Here is a 6987-nt window from a genome sequence, read left to right as displayed (position 1 = left end):
GAATATTATAGAATTATAATTTAGTAAACTGAACTTCCGAAACTGTAGTATTTTATTCTTTACAAAAATGTTTCACAAAAATGCAGAAGTTACATTTGTACATCACTTGATTACAGTATTTTACAGCATCAAGTAGTATGTGTGTCACTTTGCTTACCTGAGAAGCAATAGCCATTGAGAAATCAGCTTCATAGAATAATACACAAAATATCTGGACAATGTGTTGTAAAAAAGGTATTCAATAAAGACATTTTGATGTTTTTTTTAATATATTCTCAAGTTTAACAGTAACAGGATGATTTCAAAGTCATTTTATATGTGGAGAATTGCAGACCTCTAATTGATCTTCAGATTGCAGTTCATATATTTTGTTGACAAATGTTTAAAACTTAGAAAGAATGTATTTACTTACTGTACTGTATACCAAACATATTTTACAAAGATCAAACATATATGCAAATGTTGAGAATTACAATACAATGTAAAAGCCCAGTAATTTATGGATAACTATATATTGATATTCAATAATGTACAAATTATGTGTCCTTTACAATTGCTCCAAGTTGTACTGTCAAATCACAGGTCTCTAGTATTGAAGACATTTGAACTTTTAACTTTTAAGTTTTTATTTTAATACTAATGGAATCTTCAAGAGAACTTCCACCATTACAGAAGATAGACTTTCAAAGAATCCCTTTATGGCTGCATGCCGTAATGGTGTTTTTGGAAAGGGTGTTATCCTGGAGTGTGCCATTTGTGGTAACAACAATTTCAATTCACTAGTGTTGTCTTGCATCCATTATACAAATGAAAACTGTCTTTTTCAGCAGGATATTCTAAAATGTGTTGATGAAAAATGAATAATGGATATGTTATCAAGCAATATTTCATTACAATATACTTGACCTCCAATAAAGAAAACATGGATTTAAAAAAATAATTAATCTATAAAATATTTTGAATTTATATGTTTTTTACCTTAAAAAATTTATTTTCAAAAGTATACATGTATTTTGCAAATAAAGGATGAGATATATAAGAAGATCACACAATATGAATTATCAATAATTGTAAGGTTATTTTGGATTATTACATACAAGTAATGGAAAATATAGTGATTGAACTGTAAATGAAAGTTTAATTTTTTTCTCTCCAAAATTCTCCAGTTTTTAATTGCATTTAGTACAAGAATATTTACTATATTATTAAAGATATGAAAAAAGATATCTGTGAGTCAATGCTCACTAGTGATACCCCTGCTCTGATGTGTATACAAAAAAGCATAGTTAACATTACATGTAACGGGAAGTTGACATCAAATATTTTGAAAAATCAATCCTACCAAATGGCATACCTTAACAAAGACTGAGTTAAAATTTCAAGCATCTGCGATTATTGCTGAGATATCTTCGACAAAATTTGTGTTATAAACAAACAGACACACAAGGGTAAAACAATATACCCCCTCTCCTTCCGAGCATGGGTATAATTAGTTCATACTTAAAAAAGAAAACCACGGGGAATATCGTATTTACATTTAGTTGTATTTACTAACATTGAAAATGGCGTTAAGGCCATTAAGATGAGGATTCCAGCATATTTCAGATGCCCTGCTTCCATTTAGAAGTTGCAAACGTGCAATGTTTGTCCCTCTTTAAAAGTGCTGAACTGGGAAGCCAACACGGCATTTTGATAGCATCCGTCTTTTTCTTTGTTTTGCTTGAATTTGGCTGTGCATCCAAATTTAGCAACTCTCCCCTTCACCAGAGATGAAGAATGATGTTGAGCTCTCATTTATTGTCTCCTCTTGTCAGTTAATGTTAATCAGTTTCTTGACATTTATCTGAAATAACATATACATATAGAACAAATAGATATATGTTAGGTTATTATCTATAATCATTGTCAGGTATATATTTGAGTCTTTTTGGAATTGCAATTAATCATGAACATGGTAGATCAAAGATATACTGGTATATAGTCCAAGTTCTCATGAATTGGAAATTTTAAAATTTAAAAACAAAAGATGCAGTCATCAAAATTATCATATAAATTATGATGTAGAGAAATTTCCATAGGAAATTTTAGTCACTTTCATTATAGAGTAATGATAAGGTTATTCTGAGATACAAGTAAATACAGTAGGTAAAAGGATAAATCATATTAATTTTTTTTAAATGTTCAGTTAAATATCTTTGCAATTAATAGCCTATCTGGAATATTCATTACATCAACCAATGAATTGTATCTTGTATGATACTTAAAAGCTATATTTGAGATATTTTTAGAGAAAATTCATTTGCATTATTCACGAGTCATTTTTAAACCAAGCTGAATATTGTAATTATTTGTAAGCAAAATGAATAACCCTATATCATACAGTGCAGTTCGTAACAAATTATAAAATCACCATATGAACATATAGATCTGCATAGATGTCACAAAATATTAAAGGTTTAAAAAAAGGAAATGTTATCTTCCCTTATATGCGATTCCATTGTGCTAAATTTTAATCTTTAAAGATATCCTGTAGGCCTCGCCTTGTACAGTATTCATAACAAAAGACCGACATTTCAGAATTATCGATGAATGCCTAACACAAACAATATAAATTCTTTCATAAAATGTATGTACTTATCTGAGATTTCTCTGATTCTAACCCCCGCTTTTATATTGTGACATGTCTCCTCCGCACGTCACAATATACAAGCGAGGATTAGAGTCAGAGGAATTTCGGATTATGAATGAACCAGCTCCTCGATCAAGATTATTGTAACATGAAAATCTAAAATGATGAGGCAAACGTTTATACAATTATGAGAGATAACACATTAATTACCTAACTTACCTTACGTATGTCGAAGATGGACAGTCACCGGTTGTTCTCAACGTGGGTTTGTTGACAAAAATCTTACACTGCATAACGTATTAATGCACTATTGTCTGAGATTACTACGCGAAACGTTTATATGTTTACAAATAATTTATAGGCATTGTATCATTCTAATAATCTTTTTTAAATAGATTTACAGGCACGTAGCATCGTTTTTGAAAGTGGGGGGGGGGGGGGCCAGACCCATCCAAAAAATCTTGACAAGCAAAAAAAGGGAAATTTAAAGTTTTCCAAAAATCTTCAAAATCCTAATCCGTGGGGTAGGGGGGGGGGTAGACTCAGCTCAAACAAAAAAATTCTTCCCTACTAACTTCAATTTCACTACTCATTTCCTAATTTTCATACCAATTTCTTACTAACTTCCAAAAAAGTGGGGGGGCCAACTCCATTATAATTTTAAAAAATTTGCTGCTGCGAGAAAAAGTGGGGGGGGGGGGGGGGGGGGGAGGGGGCCAGCCCCCCCTGATGCTACGTGCCTGATTTATACACACCCTTGTTTTTTTTAAAAAGCATTCATTACCTGTTTCCCTATCAATTTTTCCTTCTGTACTCATAAACGCGCAATTTCAAATTGAACTATTTTTCCCTCGGAATTTCATCTACAGGCATCAGACTCCGTGCTTATCCTTTGTTTATGTCGCATACCATCGCAAGAGTTATCGTTCGTTCCTGTACTATCAAAAACGTAAATCTACCACTTGCTATCTTTGCTTTAGGCATTTTCAATGGATAATTAAAAACGATGAAGTAAAAATTTAGAGACATACCACACACGCCACAGTGCTATTATCAGAAACGATGTTTAAACGGGGGTTGAACAGTGGGGGGGGGGGGTATAGAGTTATGTGCCCTTAGTTTAAATAACATCCGATAGTTTACCATGAAAAAGGGCAGGAATTTGACCTATGACGTAGAAGGTCATGAAAGCAATTGCAATAGGCGCTTCCGCCTAAAAATTACATTCATTTGAGGGGCAAGCTAAAACGGGAGGTTATAAGGACACTTTTTGGTCTTTCAAAGGTCACTTGATGGTCATCACTCCACCTAAAATTTAGCCTTTCTCAATAAACTTGTGCTAACATTTTGCAATATTACTTCAAAATTCAAAAAACTAAGGCAGTAGGAACAAAGTCCTAGGAAGCTTCATTTTAAAATACATGTTTTTACATAAAAGAAGCCGTATTTCTTATTGCTTATAGGTTACCCGTTCAAGATAGGAAGTTTTTGTTCTGCAGATCAATTGTACACATATCAGAGATTTTTCTAGGATTCTGATTTCTGATAATTTATGAAAAAATACTAGCTGTTGAACTTAGTTATTTTTTGACAAAATATTGCATTTAGCGTACCCCTACTTTACGGAGAACTCCTAATACAGTTTTCAGGATAGGAAATGAATGTTTTGCAGATCAGTTGTACATATAGCAGAGGTGTGTGTATTACTTTGATTTTAATTTCTGATAATTTATAGAAAAAAATACCGGCTGTTGAACTTTATCATCATTTTCTTGCATAATATTGCACATAGGACACTCCATTTCTCTGGATTGGTAGTGTTTATCAATTAAGGATTGTCATGGATTGTGGATACAGTTAACATAAAAGAAACCCCAGTTTTCTGTCACATGGACAGCTCTTCACTATATAATATACAATGTTGGAAAATCTAGCGAGGTGTGGTGTAGATTAATAAAAAAAAATGTCCGTGACTTCAGGTGTTGTCTTGCTTCCAAACTCTTCAATCATAAACAAACTCTACAAGACCTTAAAATCGAACATCTGAAAGATAATCCTTCAACGTGTTCTTTTTCTTCTTCACCCTACAACTTTAGTCCTCCCGGACACGTCATTACTGGTGATGTTAATTTAGTTAACAACGAAGACCTAAGATCACTTATTATGAAAGGACCAAAATTTAGGGAGCCCAGATCCTTCACATGGCGTCGTAATTTTATACATTTCATGAATTCTGTTGAAGATTACGCCAAGCGATGGACAAAATCTGAAATAGAAGACCTTGATACATTGTCGGAGTGAATTAAAAGCAAAAGATGTATATTTAAATCTCGCATTAAACGACTGAGAGGCCAAATGAAAACCATCTATCCTTTTGTTTTTAATAAAACAAGTGAGAAGAAAAAAACTAGAAAGATTGCGCGATCAGTATGTATTGGTCCTAGCCGCAGGACTAGTACTGTAGCTCCCGGTCTAAAGAGAATTCGGATGGACGACCTGGGAGCTACCGTGCCTCCCATAGTAAAAAACTGCAATTTACTGCGCACTAAAAATGCGCTAGTTTTGGACTGATTAATCTCATTTACCAAATAGTTGATCCCAAAAACCTCCTCGAACATTGTACTACAGATATCGTTACTTCACTTTCCTCTGATATTCTTTTAAACACAATCACCAGACCTGTAAATTAAAGTGGTGCAAGTTTGTTTACATTTAAAAATGGCGACTTTCGATCTCGACGTAAATTAACATACTTCATTTTCCGAGGTCGGTTATCATGTTTAAGAGAAAGTCTGAGGCAAGTAAAGTGACGATATCAGTAGTATATTGGCTGAAGAATTTAATGGTACTAATTATTTTTACAGAATTTGTGTGAAAATAAGGTTAATAGGTCCAAAACTAGCGCAATTTTTGGTGCGCCGTAAATTGCAGATTTTGACAATGGTAGGCACTGTACGTAACTCCCAGGACGTCCATCCGAATTTTTTCAGACCGGGAGCTACAGTCCTGCAGCTAGTAATGGTCCCTGCTGGTAGGGCAGGTAACAACAATGTCTTTCTTTGTAGGGCACATTATATAAATTGCATTTTCAAAGAACAAGGTTTCAATTCTACTCATGGTAATCCTACTTACACCAATAGCCATGCATAGCAGCCTTTCCAAGCAGGAAATACTTCAAAATCATAAATCTGTTTTGTATATCTTTAATATCGCCAATAAAGAAAATGAAATTGATTTACCTTATTTGTTATTCCAAAGCTTCACAAAAATCCTTACATAGATATATAGCAGGTTCCAGTAAATGTTCTACCAAACCTCTCTTGTTATACCCGCACTTTCTAAAGAAAGTTTGGGTATATTGTTGTTACCCTGTTCCGTCCGTCCGTCCATCTGTCACGTTTTATTTTCTCAAACTGCTCTTACATCTTATAAACCAGCAAACTGAACTCTTGGAGTTTGATTTGGGGTATCATGTTGTTTTGTAAAAAGGTTTCAAATATTCTCTGTTAGTCCTGGGGGTAAAATAATTGGTAAAAAATGAATGACGTTTTTACACAAAAAAAACCCTCTTCCTCGAACTCCTCCTACATTTTCAACAGTAGACAAATCATATCTTGGAATATGTTTTAGGGTATCCTATAGATGCGCAATAAGGTTTCGGAATTTTCAATTTTGTCGTGGGTGTCATTTAATAGCTGAAAAATGACTATTTTTTACAAAAAAACTGGTTTCAAAAACGCATTTTTTTTATCAGTAGCCAAATGATCTTTTAGAATATGATTGGGGGTGTCATATTGAAGTGTGATCAGGTTCCAGATTTTTTTTTTTAAGGGGATCAGTGGGCAACAAAAAATGACGTTTTTTTGCAAAAAAAAGTATGGTTCCCAGAACTCCTCTTACAACTTTTGGAGTAGCTCTGTTATCTCTTGGGATATAATTGAGGCTGTCCTATAGATGTGCAATAAGGTTTTAAAAATTTAAATTTCATCCAGGGAGTCAAAAAGTAGCAGAAAATTGACGTTTATCACTAAAAAAATACATAGATCCTAGAACTCCTCTTATGATTTAATGGATAGACACATCATATTTTGGGATATGATAGGGACTGTCCTATAGATGTGCAGTAAGGTTTTAAAAATATAAATTTCATCCAGGGAGTCAAAAAGTAGCAGAAAATTGACGTTTATCACTAAAAAAACATAGATCCTAGAACTCCTCTTATGATTTAATGGATAGACACATCATATTTTGGATATGATAGGGACTGTCCTATAGATGTGCAGTAAGGTTTTAAAAATTTAAATTTCATCCAGGGAGTCAAAAAGTAGCGGAAAATTGACGTTTATCACTAAAAAAAA

General features: G+C 33.3%; 1 long non-coding RNA gene across 2 annotated transcripts; it reads right to left on the bottom strand.

Moving 5' to 3' along the window:
- Positions 1-381: 381 nt before the first annotated feature.
- LOC117689424 (uncharacterized) lies at positions 382-3030 on the bottom strand. 2 transcript variants are annotated; one of them, XR_010712248.1, is made up of 3 exons: positions 2849-3030; positions 1556-1843; positions 382-836 (listed from the first exon to the last, which is right to left on the bottom strand). It is a non-coding gene; the product is annotated as an uncharacterized lncRNA (long non-coding RNA). The 2 variants fall into 2 exon arrangements; XR_010712247.1 differs by having other exon boundaries at positions 1556-3030.
- Between the last annotated feature and the right edge of the window lie 3957 nt (positions 3031-6987).

Source organism: Magallana gigas, chromosome 3 (assembly GCF_963853765.1).
Source record: "Magallana gigas chromosome 3, xbMagGiga1.1, whole genome shotgun sequence".
NCBI classification, from domain to species: domain Eukaryota; kingdom Metazoa; phylum Mollusca; class Bivalvia; order Ostreida; family Ostreidae; genus Magallana; species Magallana gigas.
Note: the sequence above shows the minus strand (reverse complement) of the source record. Positions and strands in the feature narration are given on the sequence as shown.